This window comes from Thamnophis elegans, chromosome 7 (genome assembly GCF_009769535.1).
Source record: "Thamnophis elegans isolate rThaEle1 chromosome 7, rThaEle1.pri, whole genome shotgun sequence".
In the NCBI taxonomy this organism is placed as follows: domain Eukaryota; kingdom Metazoa; phylum Chordata; class Lepidosauria; order Squamata; family Colubridae; genus Thamnophis; species Thamnophis elegans.
In genome coordinates this window covers 9,736,156-9,756,426 of record NC_045547.1, presented here as the reverse complement: position 1 = coordinate 9,756,426, position 20,271 = coordinate 9,736,156, and the positions used below count along the sequence as shown (strand labels likewise).

Sequence of the window (20,271 nt, the reverse complement as noted above, 5' to 3'; positions counted from 1 at the left end):
ACCACTGGTGGGAAAGAGCCAGAGGACCTTGTTCCAGTGGGATTGCATCATGGCCTGGAACTGGCTGACCATCTCAGCCCGCTGAGCCTCCAGGCGCCGGTACCTGGCCTTACACTCCCGCAGGTCTTCCCTCTGCTTGGGAAGCCTCTGCTCGTAGTCCTCAGTGAGGTGCTTCTGCTGAGCCTCCTTCTTGACCAGATCCAATTTGAACTGAGCCAGCTATTTTGCTAACTCTTTCTCAGGGTGGCTGCTTAGCTCCAACAACTGCTTCCTGTCGGGGCCCTAAGAAGCCCATGGTTGGGAGGGGAGGGGTGAGTAGAGGCCGGCAAGGCACCCCTCCATGAATGCGACATCGAGTTGGCCATGCCCACCCAGTCACCTGACCACCTAGCCACACCCACTCAGCCGGTCATTAGGCAGATCATATTAATGGTCCGCAGGATTTAAAATTATGAATTTGGTAGTCCCTGAGATCCAAAAGGTTGGTGACCCTTGTTCTAAGGCAGTGAAGCAGCGTCCTTCCATCTCTCCTTCAGGCAGAGAGCTAGTGCACAAGAGACTTTTGCTACAAACATGCCAGTCTCTAGTTAAGGAAAACCTGGGCTGAAAAAATCTGGCCACCATTAGAAGTTACTAAACATCTTTCAGGCCAGATATTTCAGCCCTACTTTGAAGATACATGTCTAGCTGTTGCTGGGATTCTATCTTGAGGAGCTTCAAGCTGTTATCCCTAGTTCCTCATTTCATTAGACTAGACCAGAGTTGGTGAACCTTTTCAGGACTGAGTTCTGAAATGGGAGCGCACACATGCTAACCCTTTAGGAAAAAAACCCCAAGGGTGTTCAAACTTGACAGCTTTAAGACTTGTGGACTTCAACTCCCAGAATTCCTCCTCTCGCTCTTCATCTTGATGATGTGCGGACGGGCGGGGGGAGGGAGCTGGTTCTAAACGGCACTGTAAATTTGTGGAACCTCTTCTATAGAAGAGGCTAGAACTGGCAGGAACCCACCCCGGTTCGCCATCACAGGACTAGAGATACCCAGTTCCTGCAACCATTCATTGCACATTTTATTTTCCAGTTCCCTAATCAACTTTGTTGCTCTTCTGTTGGGACTTTTTTTGGCGCTGATATATGGTTTATGTGTATTTGTTTCTACATATATCACGATTATCTTATAGAAACAAAGCAATACTCAATTGGAAATTAGGCTACTTAAAAAAAAACAAAACCTTGGCTTGCTTTATTAGTGGCAATGTTTTTATTTCATAATTCAACCCTGATTCTTCCTTTGAATTATCAAGGTTTTAACACTGATTATTCAAAATGTAAAAAAATAAAAATAAAATACATTTCCTCTAATTATGTTCGATGTTGTGATGTGACAGTGATCTCTTGGAGGGCTAGGGAATGTCAAACACAATGTGGCAAATTTAGTTTTCTAGATTAAAAAAAGATTTATTTTATTGCCTGGAAGTGCTGTAATGCAACTGGCGGAGAAATGTGAACTAATTGATGGGTTAGATGAAAAAAGGTTGCAGAAATGAACACGCAGGGAACCAAAGGGAGCTTTAAGCAGGGAAAGGTCAGATATAAGTTTAAAGGAGATTATTTACTATGTGGATATGAAGAGAAGCTATGGCTTGGTTAGATGTCTCAATTTTCCACTGGATCTCAGAATGAAACGGCATATGAGGCAAGGACTCCAGTGAAAGGGGAGGTCAGAGAAGTGTGTCTTGTAGTGTGTCCTGTATAATTGGCTATATAATGCGTTGAGTTAGCTTGCTAAACCGAACACCAAGTCACACTGAACTGCAGATTATTTTCAAATGTCTAACCAGAAATGAAATGCCTATCTGTGGAAAATAAAACAAGTCAAACCAATCACAGTTCAGTCATCTGGAAGGGATGATGATGATGATGATGATGATGATGAAGAAGAAGAAGAAGAAAAAGAAGAAGAAGAAGAAGAAGAAGAAGAAGAAGAAGTAGTAGTAGTAGTAGTAGTAGTAGTAGTAGTAGTAGTAGTAGTAGTAGTAGTCATTCACTCAGTTGTTTCTGACTCTTGATGATTCTCTGGTCACATCTTCCAATCTTGCACTCCTTCTTTGAGTTATTCTATGCTCTAGCTGATGTCAGCCAGATGGTGTTTGGCTAACTTCTTCTTTGGCATTCTGGTTTTCTTTTACCGCTTACCTGGAAGGGATCCCTGATTCTAAATTTGGAAACAGAGCTTTTGGGAGAGTATCAGTGTTGTGGGATAATGGGAGAGGCTGTTCTATAATTGCACCTTTTTTTAAAAAAAAACATCTGTTCTAAATTAATCCAAGGGCCAGATCTTCCAGCAATTTGTCAATTAAAGGGGAGAAGTTAGACAGAACCTTCCAAATGATTGTTTGATTCTAGAATAATTTAGTGTTTAAAGTATAGGTATCCTAGAATACAATCCTGGGTAATCGTGTGGATAAGCAGAATCTTCATGTCAGGCCCCAGGAACCCAGAATGACACTTGGAGATGTTTCCAAGTAGTTTCTTTATTGATGTTCGTCTACCGACAGAATCTTGCCAGACTAAAGCAGCTATCTGTATAACTACAGATACACCCTGTGAATAGCTAGGAAGGGGCCAACTTTGCCCTCTTGCTGTTTACAAGGCATTCCAAGATTCTCTGCCTCTTTGCCTTCTGGGAAGCAGCTCCTCCCACTTGGGACTCCAGATTACATTCACCCAGGGGTGGGTTCCAGATTCTTTTACTGTCGGTTTACTCAGGGACGCGCTTCGGGCGCTCGCTTGATGCGTGCTATGCGCACATGTTCATGCTCAGAAGCAAAAAACAAAATAGCGCTGCCTATGGTGGTGCCGATAGAACCAGTTCAGGGGTGTGGGCATCTGAGTTACTACCTACTCAGCCGAACCGGTTCTAACTGATAGGAACCCACCTCTGATTCCATCACACTTTGTGATTAAATGAATGAATCAAAATCTGTCAGAAAGCAAAGATAGTATTTTCTTCCCCCCCATGGCAACAGAAACGTTATAATCTTATATATTGCCAAATAGGTAATGCAGGTAGTCCTCAACTTATGACCACAATTGAGACCAAATTTTCTGTTGCCTAGGGAAATGATGGTTAACTGAATTGTGCCTGATTTTAATACCTTTTTTGCCCTGGTTGTTAAATGAATCGCTGTGGGTATTAAATAAACCATGTGGCCATTAAATGAATCTGGTTTCCTCATTGACTTAGCTTGTTGGAAACCAGCTGGGAAGGTCACAAATGGTAGTTTAGTTTAGTTAGTTAGTTTAGTTTAGTTTATTTGTCTTGTATGCCGCCCACTCCCGAAGGACTCCGGGCGGCTCACAATAGACAAGGGAAGGGGGATAAATGGACAAAGACAACACTTTAAAAAACGCAACATTCACAGTTTCCGTGGGGCTGGATGTTTCACAAGCCCCCCCGGCCTGCTGGAGCAGCCAGGACTTGGTGGCTTTGCGGAAGGCCGGGAGGGTAGTAAGGGTCCGGATCTCCACGGGGAGGTCATTCCAGAGGGCTGGAGCTGCAACAGAGAAGGCTCTCCCCCGGGGGAGTCGCCAGCCGACATTGGCTGGCAGATGGAATCCGGAGGAGACCTAACCTGTGAGATCTAATCGGTCTATGGGAGGTAATCAAATGACCCAGGGCAGTAAATACGTACTGGTTGCCAAATGCTCATATTTTGATCATGTGACTGTAGGGATGCTGTAACAGTTGTAACTGCAAGGACCAGTTGTAAGTCACTTTTTTTCCAGTTCTGCTCTAACTTGGAACTGTCATAAACAAATGTTTCTAAATTGAAGACCGCCTGTAAAAAATTTAGCATTCTGTTTTTCTTCAAATGAAATTGTTCACCTCTCGGGAAGGCCATTTATTGGTGATAATTATATTTGGAACTTCTAGACTTTTGTTAATGTCCTCTGCTTATTGAATTTGGATATGTAACCTACTATCTACTTATCAACAGGTAATATAGATATAGCATTCTTAATGAATCTCACTAAAATACTCTGTGCATTGCAACAATGATTGGAAACTGGCCACACAATGATGCATCCATGCACATAAACACACACAATGATTAAAGAATCAGAGACAAAGGGGCTGAGGGACAGGAAAAAGTGGGGGAAAAAAACCTACTTTCTCTGGTGCAAATTCCCACGATCGGTAGCACTGTTATGGTAAAAACTGAGTAAATTGAGGGGAAGCGGCAAAAAGAAGAAAACCGGGACAGGAAAAGCAGCTATTAACTTGAAGAATAAATAGTATGGCTATTATTAGAACAAGTGAGAACTGATTGGTGGGGGGTGGATAGTTTCCTGATGTATATTGAATAATAATATCTCCAGTCAACACTGTATACGTGCCCCTAGATTTCTCATTATCAAACACAGTCGGCTTCTAGTCATATTCTCAGAAATTTTTTTTATAACATATCTGGATCCAAGATCAATCTTTACTTTGCTATGCCAGTATCTGCATCCGATCCTTGAAATTCCCCACTATTAAGAAATAAAGTAATTCTGAATATCTAATATGCAACCGGTGTTTGAAATATTATATCAGAGAATTAGATAGTAGGACGCTTTTTCATTGTTAGCATTATCTCTAGTTTGGATTGATTTGCGACCTTCTTTACATCGCAGTGTTGATCAATTGATCTGGATCAATGTTCAATTAATAGAATAGAATAGGATAGAAAATATGGAATGGGATGGAATGGAATGGAATAGAGTAGAATATATGGCATGGTGTGGTATGGCGTGGCATTGCATAGAATAGAATAGAAAATATGGAATGGAATGGAATAGAATAGAAAATATGGGATGGGATGGGATGGAATAGAATAGAATAGAACAAAATAACAGAGTTGGAAGGGACCTTGGAGGTCTTCTAGTCCAACCCCCTGCTCAGGCAGGAAACCCTATACCACTTCAGACAAATGGCTATCCAACATCTTCTTAAAAACGTCCAGGGTTGGAGCATTCACACCTTCTGGAGGCAAGTTGTTCCACTGATTAATTGTTCTAACAGTCAGGAACTTTCTCCTTAGTTCTAAGTTGCTTCTCTCCTTGATTAGTTTCCACCCATTGCTTCTTGTTCTGCCCTCAGATGCTTTGGAGAATAGCTTGACTCCCTCTTCTTTGTGGCAATCCCTGAGATATTGGCACACTGCTATCATGTCTCCCGTAGTCCTTCTTTTCATTAAACTAGACATACCCAGTTCCTGCAACCATTCTTCATACTGTATGATTTGGCCTCCAGTTCCCTCATCATCTTCATTGCTCTTCTCTGCCCTCTTTCTAGAGTCTCAACATCATTTTTTACATCGTGGCGACTAAATAAGCAATAAGCAATAAGCAGATTGCAATGGAATAACTGTTTCAAAAAAACATTCACATTCTCTGAAATTTGTAGCACATCTGCAATTATAACAAACACATAGAATAACAACAACAAACAACAACAATAGCAGCAGCAACAACAGTAACAACAACAACAACAACATTTGAATGCCTTCAGCATTGACAAAATCCCTATCAGTCAATTGCAACATGAAATTTTACTTGGAAAAAGCTTCTATCCTGTGACAATACCATCAAATGTTCACCTCTGCCTATCCCAGGTCCTTAGGATGAACTCAATGGGTAATTAAAAATGCTGAATTCAGTCTGAACATCTGACTATGCCACCAACCATAATAATAATTAGTATTTCAATTATAAAAACAGAAATGACAATAGTAAAGGAAATCAGAGTGCGTTAAAATAGACACTCAACAGTGATCACATACATTTAATAAATAAACGGTATCAGGAATGAACTTTATGTGAACTTATTATAAACTTAATGAAATATGCCATTTATATTGGTAGTGTTTTTGTTATGGGCGGTGCATCATTTAGATTAAATACCACATTAAAAATGAGTAGTATGAGATAAAAGCCATACTTTGAAATGAAATGCAGAGACAGTCTGCATACTTTTGTCTTTTAAAAAATGGTGGTACAGAAACAACGAAACTGATGCTCCATCCAACTTAAGACTTAAGCTGCATCCAATAACCCTCTTCGGGTCAGATGGCATTTCAGTCCTTGCCGTTGGCCCAAAGTTACAGGTGGACCTTGATTGTAGGTCCAATTGTGGACCTACGGCCACAATTGAGCCCAAAATGTCTCTTGTTAAAGTTGTTAAGTGAGTTTTGCCTCATTTTACTACCTTTCTTGGCACAGCTGTTAAGTGAATCACTGTAGTGGTTAAATTTGGTAACAGGGTTGTTAAATGAACCTGGTTTCCCTATTGATTTTGCTTGCCAGAAGGTTACAAAAGACATGACATTGTTACCACCATAAATATCAGCCAGTTGCCAAGTGGCCAAATTTTGGCCAGAGGACCACGGGGATGCTGTAAATGGTTGTAAATATGGAAAATGACCATAAGCCACCGTTTTCAGGGCCATTATAACATTGAATGGTCCAGTGCTGGAAGCACGAGGTACCATTCCTGTATGGTGCTCCGGAGAGCCCTCCCACCCTCCTTACCTGCAAGAGCCAAGGTGGCGCAGTGGTTAAATGCAGCACTGCAGGCTACTTCAGCTGACTGCAGTTCTGCAGTTCGGCTGTTCAAATCTCACCGGCTCAGGGTTGACTCAGCCTTCCATCCTTCCGAGGTGGGTAAAATGATTACCCGGATTGTTGTTGGGGGCAATATGCTGACTCTGTAAACCGCTTAGAGAGGGCTGAAAGCCCTATGAAGCGGTATATAAGTCTAACTGCTATTGCTATTTGAGCTGATTGGGGCTTACGCGCACTGGCACGGAACATACAGCGCCTGTGCGACGCTCCGCTGAGCAGCTGGAGCATCGCGGGTGGTAAGTATGCATGTGGTGGATGCCCAGCTCTCTTGTACTGCACCAGTTGCGACGGGATCCGGAACCCACCACTGGAATGGTTGCTAAATGAATATTTGCAAATCAAGAACTCGTTCCGCCCACGTGCCTAAAATAGCTTCATGTCCCATAATTGTCTTTTAGAAAATAAGGGATCTCTTCCCCCTCCTTTGCCTTATTGCTTTTGAATGTTTCTTTGTTGCTGCTGTTGTTTTTTGTTTTTTTACTTCCATCCATTGCAAGTGATGTTGGAAACCTAACTAGTTCTGGTTGTACAATATTGAAAGTTACCATAGTGATGAGTAGTGGACACAGCTTCTCCTCCCCCATTCTTTAAATTAAAGAACAGATGCTGAAAAGATTGATCTTGCTGTGACCTCCTTTAAGCTGACATCAACACACTAATTGTTTTCCATTCTTTTCTCCACAGCCTAAGCTTTGTCCTCCTCTTCGGTCTTGGCCCGTTTTTAGATTAAAGAGCCAGTCACAAAAGCAGGGATGCCTTTTGTGATCTGCAGTATGAGACTATTTATCTCAGATCCCTGTTGGTTCCATTGAGCAGTTAATCATAAAAGTCGACCAACAACGTATAATGGGGAAATAAATGTCAGTATTTCAAAACCACAGTGGAAGTTGTTCTGCCAGCCATTGTTGGCTGTGGATACCCAACTTTTTATTCATAACCTCATAAACTGAAATCATTTAAGAGTGGCCTGTTAATTAGTGGGTTTCGAGTTAGTAGTTCTTCGTCTCAACTTTAGATGTCATTCCAAAAAAAAAAAAAAAAAAAAGATTTGCAGAAGTTCCAACTTTTCATCTTTTTAGAAGTCTTTAAAGCAGCTGGGTCTTTTCCTGGGATCGCACAGCCATGAGATTCCTGGTGGGGAAACATGGCTATTTGAGATGTTTGTATCCAGGTGCTATAGGTGTGCTTCCTGCAGATTTTAGGAGTCTTTTGTTTGGAATCCATTCTGAATCCCTACACAGCACAGTTACGTCATATTGGGTATTTATCAGGGACATATTTAGAATAGCAAAGTTTGAAGGGACCTTGAAGGTCTCCTAGTCCAACCCCATGCTTAGGCAGGAAACCCTATACCACTTCAGACAAATGGCTATCCAACATCATCTTAAAAACGTCCAGGGTTGGAGCATTCACACCTTCTGGAGGCAAGTTGTTCCACTGATTAATTGTTCCAACTGTCAGGAAATTTCTCCTCAGTTCTATGTTGTTGTTGTTGTTGTTGTTGTTGTTGTTGTTGTTGTTGTTGTTCTTCTTCTTCTTCTTCTTCTTCTTCTTCTTCTTCTTCTTCTTCTTCTTCTTCTTCTCCTTCTCCTTCTCCTTCTCCTTCTCCTTCTCCTTCTCCTTCTTCCTCCTTAGTTCTAAGTTGCTTCTCTCCTTGATTAGTTTCCACCCACTGCTTCTTGTCCTGCCCTCAGGTGCTTTGGAGAATAGTTTGACTCCCTCTTCTTTGCGGCAGACCCTAATTTATTTTCTTTTATTTTGCCTTTTAAAATACCACCAGCTTTCTTCATAGGGCTTCTCCCTTGGAACTTTTTCTACCCTAACAGACAGACAGGAATCTCAATATTTATTTTTATTTATTGGATTTCTATGCCGCCCGTCTCATTACTAGTGACTCTGGGCGGCCGTCTCAATATCTCATTCACACATTCAAATCGGCGCATCGTATTGCAGTTGTCAGATAATTAACCTTCAATCGTGAAATAACCAGATGTGGGCTGAGTTTTCATAGAACTAAGGGATTTTGGAATGCTTTTTATCATGTTTTAGTTTGATGCGCAGTATTATAGTAATTTGCAATTTTAAGCCCTGGGTAGGCAACCGCCAAAATAAGAAGGTAAAAACCTGGGAAAACATAGACCTGTCATTTGTGACATATTCCTTTTCACAGCAGATTGTAAATTCCAGCTCAGTCCTCCAGCCAGGGAAGAAGAGATGATCTTTTATGTATGTGTGTGTATATCTATTCCCTGTGTGTCTGTTTTTATCTCTAATAATTATAATAATGCCAACAAGCTGTAATGGAATTAAAACTGTTAAAAACAATGGACTGTGAGACTTAATTGACAGCATGAAAAATTGTCACGGTGAAAAGCAGGGAGTTACATTATAGGATGAGAAATTAGATCTAACTGTTGCATTGTGACTCGGTCCTAAAAATGAGCCTACAGTGGACTAACTTAAATGGATGGTTAGGATATTGAATTTAGTAGTTGGAACAGCAAAGTGTACAATGGGCCAAAACACACAGTTGAGGGAATGTAGGAGAGAAGGAAGGGGGGAAGGAAGGGGGAAAGGAAGGAGAGAAGGAGAGAAGAAAGGAGGGAAGGAAGGAAGGAGGGAAGGAGAGAAGGAGGGAAGGGGGAAGGAAGGAGGGAAGGAAGGAGAGTAGGAGAGAAGAAACAAGGGAAGGAAAGAGGGAGGGAGGGAAGAAGAAGTAGGACTGTTGTAAGATAAGATGGATCTATGGGATGGTAAGAAAGCAATCTTCAAGTATATTGTCAACTGTAGGGAAAAAATTGTTATAAATACATATTATTAATAACAGTTATGAGATCATATAATTGTGAATGTATATATGAAATTGATAAAATAAAAATTAAAAAAAACACAGTTGTAGTTGATTAGTTAAAGAGTGCTGACTCGTGCATGAGGCAATCTATGCTCTGATTGGTTGCCGTAAGTATAAAGAGGGTGTTTCCCTTTTTCCCCGCCTTTTTCTTCTGTGTGTTCTGTATGCCGTTCGATTTATCTCATGATATTCTTGACTGACTATCTTGTGTTTGTCCTTCCTTCCTTCCTTCCTTCCTTCCTTCCTTCCTTCCTTCCTTCCTTCCTTCTTTCTTTCTTTCTTTCTTTCTTTCTTTCTTTCTTTCTTTCTTTCTTTCGACAAAGACTGCTGTAAATTTAAATGTTAAATATATTTATGTATGTATATGGACATGGTGTCTCAGGGCCTAAGACGCTGAGCTTGTCCATCAGAAAGGTCCGCAGTTCAGCAGTTTGAATCCCTAGCGCTGTGTAACCGAGTAAGCTCCCGTTACTTGTCCCAGCTTCTGCCAACCTAGCAGTTCGAAAGCATGTAAAATTGCAAGTAGAAAAAATAGGGACCACCTTTGGTGGGAAGGTAACAGCGTTCCGTGCACCTTCGGCATTTAGTCATGCCGGCCACATGATCACGGAGATGTCTTCGAACAGCGCTGGCTCTTCAGCTTTGAAATGGAGATGAGCACCACCCCGTAGAGTCGGGACCAACTAGCATATAGGTGTGAGGGGAACCTTTACCTTTACCTTATATTTATGTATATATAAAAGACTACAAGTTTGTGTTAGTGTCTCTGACTTCATCTGGACACCTGCCGGACAATTTCTCTACATTATTTTTTCTTCGGAAACTTCTTCAGAAGGCTTTCAGATTTGAAAAGGCAACCCTGTGTAGATTATGGCTTGCCTGCAAGTTTACTAGGATTTGTTTCCCCTTCTTTCCCTGACAAGTTGTGTGATTTTTACATCACCGTATGAGAAGGAAGGAGCAAGACTAAATTCAGAGGACAGTAGCATTTAGTTGCTCTTCCCTTTTAGTCCTTTGGAACTGGTTGTGGTTTATAAAGCATTGAATCAGTGGTGGGTTTCAAAAATTTTTTAGAACCTCTTATGTAGGTGTGGCCTGCTTTGTGGGAGTGGCTTGCCAGCCATGTTACTGGGTGGGAGTGGCTTGACAGTCATGTGACTGGGTGGGTGTGGCCAACTTGTAAAATGTGGTGAAACTCACTTAACAATGCTCTTGCTTAGCAACCAAAATGTTGGCTCAGAAACTCTGGCATTTGAAGCACGCAAGTCTTAAAGCTGTCAAGCTACAAGACCCTTGTACCCCTAACCCTTTAGAAAAAAAACCCAGGGGTGTTCAAACTTGACAGCTTTAAGACTTGTGGACTTCAACTCCCAGAATTCCTCCTCCAGTCGTGTTGGCTCAGGAACTCTGGCATTTGAAGCACACAAGTCTTAAAGCTGTTCAAGTTACAAGACCCTTGCACCCCTAATCCTTTAGAAAAAAAACCCCAGGGATGTTCAAACTTGACAGCTTTTAGACTTGCGGACTTCAACTCCCAGAATTCCTCCTCTCACTCTTCATCCTGATGATGTGTGGACGGGCGGGGGGAGGGAGCTGGAACCGGTTCTAAACGGCACTGTAGATTTGTGGAATCTCTTCTATAGAAGAGGTTAGAACTGGCAGGAACCCACCCCTGCATTAAATCCTGAGATCCAACAATTTGCTTTATCTATAGGGCATGATACTTATTTCCCACATTTTCAAAATTGTCTCTTGTCAAAGTGGGAGGACTGGGGAAAAGGATTAGAAATGAGATCCTGTCCTGAGTTAAGCTGACTATTTTTGCAGAATTTTGCAGAAAATTTGCACCCCATTTTGGGCCTGGAAAGCCGCCTGCACCAAGCTGGAAGCCAAATATAGACGAGGGGGTGCTATGCGAGCCCCCCAAACACAATGCAAACACTCCCCTGTGTGTGTGCCTCACCCCCCACCCCCTGCATGCATGTGCACAACCTTTGTATTCATCCTCCCCCTCCCCATGCATGCACAGCAGAGATTTTAAAAGTTGAGTACAGGTAGTCCTTGATTCAGAACAGTTCATTTAGCGACCATTCATAGCTACAATGGCATTGAAAAAAGTGGCCTATGGCTGTTTTCCATACTTATTATTGTTGCAGTATCCTGATCAAAAACCAGATGCTTGGCAACTAACTTGTATTTAAGACGGTTGTAATGTCCTGGGATCATGTCATCACCTTTTGCAACCTTCTGACAAGCAAAGTCAACGGGGTGGTCAGATTCACTTAACAACCTTCTTATACATTTAACAACTCTAGTCATTTACTTAACAACTGTGGCAAGAAACGATATAACATGGCCCAAAATTCACTTTACAACTGGGCTCAATTGATAGTTGTAAGTTGAGGATTATCTGTATACTCTTGGAACTATTTGAGAGAAGCTGTCTTCACCCTCTTTCTTTCAGATGTAACATCCGAAATAAATTATCTCTTATTCCTCTTGGAGAGCCACATCCCCCTACATTTTATCACAATACTTTTTTCCCCTCAGCTTTGTATCCACTTTGCCCCTAAAGAGCCTGAGGACCAGGATCTCATCCTCTGTAGCTGTTCCCAGAAGAGGTCCTTCTGTTCTCATTTTTTTCCCAGTGGAAAGTTGCTTCATTTCCCAAATAATTTGGGACCTTTGCTGAAATGTAGCCCTGATCGCATATCGTACAAATTCAGCTGATGCTCAAATTGTGGTTCTGAAAGCTGCTGTTGGTTTATAAATGAGATGGATTTATGTTGTAATATATTATAGGTTTTTTAATGCGCTTTAAAGTTTCTTTGAAGTGTTTTGGCACAAAAATCAAGATATGTATAATCTCTGTCCATCAATCAACCTAAGGAAGGCTGAAAAAAACTTTTCCCCCCCAATATTTCTTTCTATTTTTCAGGATGAAGATTTGTTAGGTGGGAATCTACTGAGATTAATCTTATCCGCAACGCTGGGATGCACATTTGGTTCTGATTCTCAGGTATGTGGTTTAAATGCAGCTCCTTTCATGTCTATCTTCACTGTGTGTTATACAATAATTCCAACAAAAGTTTACATTCAGTAGCTGGAAATCGGTGGGTAATTTTCACGATCCACTTCTCCTAACTCCGTTTCCCTTCCATTTTCCCTTCCTTTCCCCTTGTTCATAGCCCATCCATAAGTATCCATCTCAAACTGCACAATACTAAAATAATGAAATGTTCAGTCTGATGTCAAAATGCAAACTCAGTTTTTTATACTTGCATATTGCTCCCTCAAGAACATCTATAGCCTCATCCTTCAATGGCCAGGTACTATTCATGTGATGGTGTCTAACACAGCTTTAAAAATCTAGCTCTAGAAAAAAAACCTTATAAAATAAAATCTCTTGATTGTTCAAAGCTTCTAGCAGCTTAAGAGAGTAATGGAGACTTAATGCGGGGGAAAAAACAGTGTTGAAAAGTTTGTGAAAAGCCTAAAACTGTGTGCCTGAGAAATCATAATCAAGCATTATTTGAGTAATGAAATGAAATTTGGTATTTGCGATCATGATGTGGATGGTCAGCATCCTTAGTTGTTACATGCACACATGATAAATGCACAGGAAACTTTTTAAAGTTGAGGTCTTGCTCTAAATGCTCTTTTAAATTGTGTCTTGTATCAAGGCTTGTTTGAGTAAAGTAGAGGCTGTAGTAAGCACAGGCCGTCACAAAACACAGCTTTTGGAAGGCATGTTGGTGAAGTGTTCCCTACCATCAGCCTTTCAAGATACTGAACATCACTTCTGCTTTTTGTTCCCGGATATGTAGAGACATCTCTTAGGTTTTGCTGTATCCATCCAGAGGTGTCTGCAGAATTTTCTCATAATGGCTAAATGAGTGTTATAACCTTGAGATACAAGCGCTGCACTCTTTGTTTCATCATTTACCCTCCTCAAAATCCCTCCATATCTACCCACCAAATTTATTCTCTAAGGCAGGGGTGTCAAACTCGAGACAACACGTCTATTCTGAACCTCTGATCTAGGCTTCCCAAGAGCATGAAGCAAACTCCTTGTCCTGACAAAAAACCATTTTATTAATTTACTGTGAATTCTTCTCATTCACATCCAGCAAAGTCTTTCGAGGGAGGATTTAAAGTCACCGACATTATCTGACTTGGAGAGTTGGCAGGCTGACATCTGCAAAACTTGGCAAAGAGTCTCAGAGAGTCACAAACCAATTAAGTGAACTAATTGTCTCCTGCAAACTCCACTCCCATTTCCCCCCCCCCCTCTTTTATTTCCTCTGGGAGGTCCTATTCATCGTCCACCTGTGGCCTTACTCCCAAGTCTCTCCCTGTTCTTTAGCTGCTCCCTTCTCCTGGCAAATCTGCACATGCAGCTGTTAATCTGCCTCACTGATGTCTGACTCCGAAGGCAGCTGATAACTGGCATAAGGCTCTGGCCCCCTCTCTGCCTCTGACACAATGCCCTCATCAGAGCCTTCCCCAGACTCCAGGACTGGCCCCAACCTTCTCACTGTCCAAATCTGCTGCCAGTTCTGCTAGCCACTGGTGGGTCACAACCAACTGCAGTGATTTAATTATATAGGATAGGTAGCAGCCCCCAAGTGTATCCATGCTGGCAGGCCACAACAACGTTGTTATGTGACATATTGCAACTCCCCCCCCCTTTGTTAAAATGGGGGTGGCCAGCATGTGATGTATCCAGCCTGTGGGCCATGAGCTTGACATCTCTGCTCGAAGAAGACCTAAAAGGGAGGCAGAGGTGATCTTAGATGATTTCCATAATTTTATCATGTCTCAGACTTCACTTCATGATCAACCAGTGAAGGAAACTCAATGGATACCAAATGAGGTTTCTGCCTACCTCATTCTTAAAATGTGATCTGGCACTACTTCAGCATTGCCCAATCAGATATTATTGATAAGAAGATAATCAGCAATAACCCTATAATGAAACTAACAAGTCCACCATAACTTTGTCTCCATTTATCACATTACTGATTCAATATAAGCAGAATATGTGAGTATCTTCTAAACATGTTAGCATGAGCTCTTATCACTCATCTATGTTTCTGAGACTCATTTGTCAAATACTTCATTTCATTACATCACAATCTGTCTGGACAACCTTGTCATTGCAATTTCCACACCCAAGCAATTCCTTTGTTCCCTCTGACGACGAAATTTTATCTCTGTGGTCACCCGGCTTAGGTTAATAGCCTGGAACAAACCTCATTTAAAATCTTTTACATAATGAGAAGGAACAGAGAAAGACAGGGAAAAGGAGTTGGTGGGCTGATATGGGATCTCACAAATTCATATGAGCTCTTGGATAGATTCATGTCTCTTTAACAAGCTGTGGGTTGACTTGCCAGATTTTGTGTTAAGATTGACAACTGAAAAAGTAGAGTGAACAGTTGTTGCTACACTATTACACCAATAATTAATGCCACATAACCAGCTGCATTTTTTTCCCATCTACTATTTTTTTTCCCCTTGCAAACAAATTACGTCGTTATTATTGTCCGGACCAATAATGCATAGCTTAAAAGAGATAATAAATATTTAGCCCTTTAAAGGGAATCAGCCTAGTCAACAGTCCAGCTTTGTCAAAAATTAGCCGAATTGGAAGCATCAAATGAAAACGCAAATTTTTCTCGTTTTGTTGATTTTTGTTCGGAACAGCCTCCTTTGGAATTTAATAAATTTAATAGGCCAGATGGATGGAGTGGCTGAATAGCTGCAAATAGAGTCATAAGTTAGGCAGCCTTAAAATTGACAAATTGTGTTGTGTAAAATGAAAATAGATAGGAGATATGTTGTAGGGCAAAAGAAGAAGGGGACGACAGAGAATGAGGTGGCTGGATGGAGTCATCGAAGCAGCCGGCGTGAGATTAATTAAATGGACTCCAGGGGATGGTAGAGGACAGGAAGGCCTGGAGGAACGTTTTCCATGGGGTTGCGATGGGTTGGACACGAGTTAGCAACTAACAACAACAACAATGTTGTAGCTGGGCCTTCAAATCAGTCTTGACTCCTGGCAATTTAGCAATAGCAATAGCAGTTAGACTTATATACCACTTCATAGGGCTTTGGTTCCACCACAAAACCACGGTAGACTAAAGCGTGCTCGATGAAAGCGTGTACGTGACGTCATCACAGCGCGACAAAAACATCGCGCTGTGAGCGGTAAATTTAAAATTAAAGCGAAAACCTTACCCTAACCCCCCCAAACCTAACCCTAAACCTAACCCTTAACCTAACCCTAAACCTAACCCTAAACCTAACCCTTAACCTAACGCTAAACCTAACACTAACCCTTAACCTAACGCTAAACCTAACCCTAGCGCTTAACGTAACCCTAACCCTAACCCTAACCCTTAACCTAACCCTAACCCTAAACCTAACCCTTACCTTTATGTGAATCGGCTTGCTTTAATTTTATTTTAATTTTATTTTAATTTATTTTTAATTTTTTTCGTTGCGCTGCTGATGACGTCAGGTACGCGCTTTAATCGGCCGTGCTTTAGTGGACCGCGGTTTTGACGGGTCACGAGGGCTTTCAGACCTCTCTAAGCGGTTTACAGAGTCAGCATATCGCCCCCAACAACAATCCGGGTCCTCATTTTACCCACCTCGGAAGGATGGAAGGCTGAGTCAACCCTGAGCCGGTGAGATTTGAACAGCCGAACTGCAGAATTGCAGTCAGCTGAAGTAGCCTGCAGTGCTGCATTTAACCACTGCGCCATGCAATTTTCTTGTCAACATTTTTGGAAGTGGTTTGTCGCTGCCTTCTTCATTGAGTCAAGAGAGAGGGACTGGCCCAAAGTTATTAACCTGGCTTTGTGCTTAAGGCAGAATTATAACACACAATTTCCTGGTCTAGTTGTATAGTTCCTTTAAGCTCTGTATAGAACTAACTCTGAATTAGGAGACATACAAGGCTTAAAATTCAGGACAGTTACTAAGAATTCCATGTGATCACGTTTGTGCAATAAAATCCTATTAATGTATAAACAAAACTGAGCAAGGACAACACAAATGATGGTGAGTTCTATGCAGTTCCTCACACGGAATGGGGCAACTTGCCATGGCAATTCACCATAGGACAACTCAGTGTGGGATAGCTATAATATTATTATTATTAATAATAATATTAATAACACTAATAATATTACAAATAATATTAAGAGAGGAACAGGTCTAAAGTACAGTTATCTCGCATTAGCTTACTCATGGAGAAGGGTCCCACATGTGAGTTGGCAACGTTGAGTTGGCTGTGTTGAGTTGGGCACAGCAAGTTGGTTGGAGCGAGTTGGGCCCTCCTCAAGTGCCTACGACACATGTAATCCCAAACTTCACCTTAGTGATCAAATGTTGATTTGGAGTATTATTTTTCTTCTTTTTTTTTCAGATTAAATAAAGGCTAAAAGAGATCTGTTAAAGTTCTCAGTGAATAGAATAGAATTCTTTATTGGCCAAGTGTGATTGGACACACAAGGAATTTGTCTTTGGTGCATATGCTCTCAGTATACATAAAAAAACAAGATTCATCAAGAATCATAAGGTACAAGAGCCGAGGTGGCGCAGTGGTTAGAGTGCAGTACTGCAGGCCACTTCAGCTGCTATCTGCAGTTTGGCGGTTCAAATCTCACCGGCTCAAGGTTGCCTCAGCCTTCCATCCTTCCGAGGTGGGTGAAATGAGGACCCAGACTGTGGGGGCAATATACTGACTCTGTAAACCGCTTAGAGAGGGCTGAAAGCCCTATGAAGTCTAACTGCTATTGCTACAACATTTAATGATAGTCATAGGGTACAAATAAGCAATCAGGAAACAATCAATATAAATTGTTGGGATGCAAGCAACAAAGTTATAGTCCTGCAGTCATAAGTGGGAGGAGATGGGTGATAGGAACAATCAGAAGACTAATAGTAATAGTAATGCAGCCTTAGTGAATAGTTTGGCAGTGGTGAGGGAATTATTTGTTTAGCAGAGTGATGGGAAAAAACTGTTCTTGTGTCTAATTGTCTTGGTGTGCAGTGGTGTTGGATAAAGATGTTCTTCATGTGTGGTTAATCAGTGATAATTTATTCCACATGCTAAGAGCTTCAAGTGATCCATTGGTCATCATAGATGTTGTCCACTCCTTCATAGCAATATAAGTTATAATTCTGGCTATATTTTAAGAGTTTCTCTTCTGGATTTTCTAACATCGTACAATTTATTCTCCTGCTAAATGTCAGTTTCGTAACTTTTGCATGATTTGTATCAGCTATGCTGCCTAAAGCGATATATCAGCTGTTCTAAAAGCATATGACACTTCCCTTTTTCTTTGTTTAATCCCCAATCTGTATCACATGAACTCTTCATGGCTGTAAAGAAGAAAATGGATTAAAAAATATAGAAGATCAAAATGTCTATCGTAACATTACAAAAATGCAGGGCTGTTTTTATGTTTATGTCCATTTGCATTCATAAATGGACTATGTCTTAGATTTTCACTAGGGAAAAGTCAAATACTGGTACTTTTTTTGTTTATCATTTATTTATTTATTTATTTATTTGTCTTGTATGCCACCCACTCCCGGAGGACTCCGGGCGGCTCACAATAGACAAGGGAAGGGGAAATAAATAGACAAAGACAACACTTTAAAAAAACACAACATTCACAGTTTCCGTGGGGCTGGATGTTTCACAGCCCCCCCGGCCTGCTGGAGTAGCCAGGACTTGGTGGCTTTGCGGAAGGCCGGGAGGGTAGTAAGGGTCCGGATCTCCACGGGGAGGTCATTCCAGAGGGCTGGAGCTGCAACAGAGAAGGCTCTCCCCCGGGGAGTCGCCAGCCGACATTGGCTGGCGGATGGAATCCGGAGGAGACCTAGCCTGTGAGATCTAATCGGTCTATGGGAGGTAATCGGCAGGAGGCGGTCTCTCAGGTACCCAGGTCTGATGCCATGTAGGGCTTTATAGGTAGCGACCAGCACCTTGAAGCGTATCCGGAGACTAATAGGTAGCCAGTGCAGCTCGCGGAGGATAGGTGTAACGTGGGTGTACCTGGGTGCACCCACATCACTCGCGCAGCTGTATTCTGGACTAACTGAAGTCTTCGAACACTCTTCAAGGGCAGCCCCATGTAGAGCGAAGTTCTGGTCAGCTGCAGAATTGAACAGGGGGCTTCCAGTTAGGACCTTTGTTATCAAAAAAGCGAAGTCCTGGAAAAATAATCCTTAAAAATATGAAAAATTCTCCACAAAACTCTTGGTTGCCATTAAAAGAATATGATTAGCCAGACCGTAAACCAAATGACACTCCTTTTGGTGATACTTACCCAAGAAGCATTGATCCATTTTTTCATATGTATTTTTTCATATGTATTTTCTCCTGAGGAAACTGAAGTAGTTTCTTTGTGGTGGGGGGAGATGGATTTGGATGAGGATAAATGGCAGAAAAATATTACATGGACATACCTACAATCCCTACTGATCAGATAAATATAGAAAGAGAAAATACTTGATTAAGTGAATGATGGCATACTGGCTGGGAGAGTCTGGAAATTTGAAGTCCACAAATCTTCAATCTGCTATGGTTGCAAAGCACCTTGGTGTAGTTTAATGGCTAGAGACACACCACCCAAAGATGGACAAAAGTCCTCCTGGAAATATCTCAAAGTTTCTTTTTGCAGTTGCCTTTTGAAAAAGCACCTTTGGGACAACCATGATCTGGATGACTAAAAATCTCCATGGACTTCCTCCTGGAAATCCAGCAGTAGCTGTGAACCCAGGAGCACCTCTGAATCATGGGCTTATTGCTGTCCTCTGAAGTATAACCCACTACATTTATTCTCCAAGGCAGGGGTGTCAAACTCGAGACAACACATCTGTTCTGACCCAGGCTTCCCGAGAGCATGAAGCACTCCTTTTCCCAACAAAAAACACTTTTATTAATTTACAGTGAATTCTGCTCATTCACATCCAGCAGTCTTTCAAGGAAGGATTTATAGTCACAGACTTTATCTGTCTTGGAGAGCTGTCAGGCCAATATCTGCAAAACTTGGCAAGGAGTCTCAGAGAATCAGGAACCAATTAAGCAAACTAATTGTCTCCACTGCCCTTTCGCTCCTCTTTTATTCCCTATGAGAGGGGCTATTCATCATCCACCTATGGCCTTATTCCCAAATTGACCCCTGTTCTTTAGCTGTCCCCAGTGGTCAGCCAACTTTGGCTCTGGAGCCGCATGTGGCTCTTCCTCCCTCTGCTGTGGCTCCGTCACCAGTTGGCACCACAATTTTGAGAGGAGCTTCCGGTGGTGGTGGGAGGGCGGTGAGAGAAGCACAGTGCGCCAGGAGAAGACTCTATGGCAAGGAGAGAGTTTTCCAATTGTCTCCACAATTGATAGGGCTTTCGGTTATGACAGATAGAGGAAAACGTATGCCGCGCTAGGAGGAGACTCTATGGTGGGGGAACTGAAGTTCCGGTCAGCTGCAGAATTGAACAGGGGGCTTCTGGTTAGGACCTTTGTGGCTCCCGGTGTTTTCTTTTCTGTGGGAAATGGGTCCAAATGGCTCTTTGAGTGTTTAAGTTTGCTGACCCCTGCCTTCGTCTGGCAACTTTGCGCTGGGAACAGGCTCCAGCTGTTCGTCTGCCTCACTGATGTCTGACTCTGAAGGCAGCTGATAACTGGCATACGGCTCTGGCCCCCTCTCTGCCTCTGACACAGAGCCCTCATCAGAG

General features: G+C 41.9%; 1 protein-coding gene across 2 annotated transcripts in view; it reads left to right on the top strand.

Moving 5' to 3' along the window:
* Positions 1-12,472: 12,472 nt before the first annotated feature.
* Positions 12,473-20,271, top strand: part of SOX5 (SRY-box transcription factor 5) — a 640,060-nt gene continuing 632,261 nt past the window's right edge. Inside the window, exon 1 of one of the 2 annotated variants that reach the window (XM_032221314.1) lies at positions 12,473-12,538. The gene's annotated coding sequence lies outside the window, so the exon portion shown is untranslated. The remainder of the gene's footprint in view (positions 12,539-20,271) is intronic. The other variant, XM_032221307.1, reaches the window with a different exon arrangement.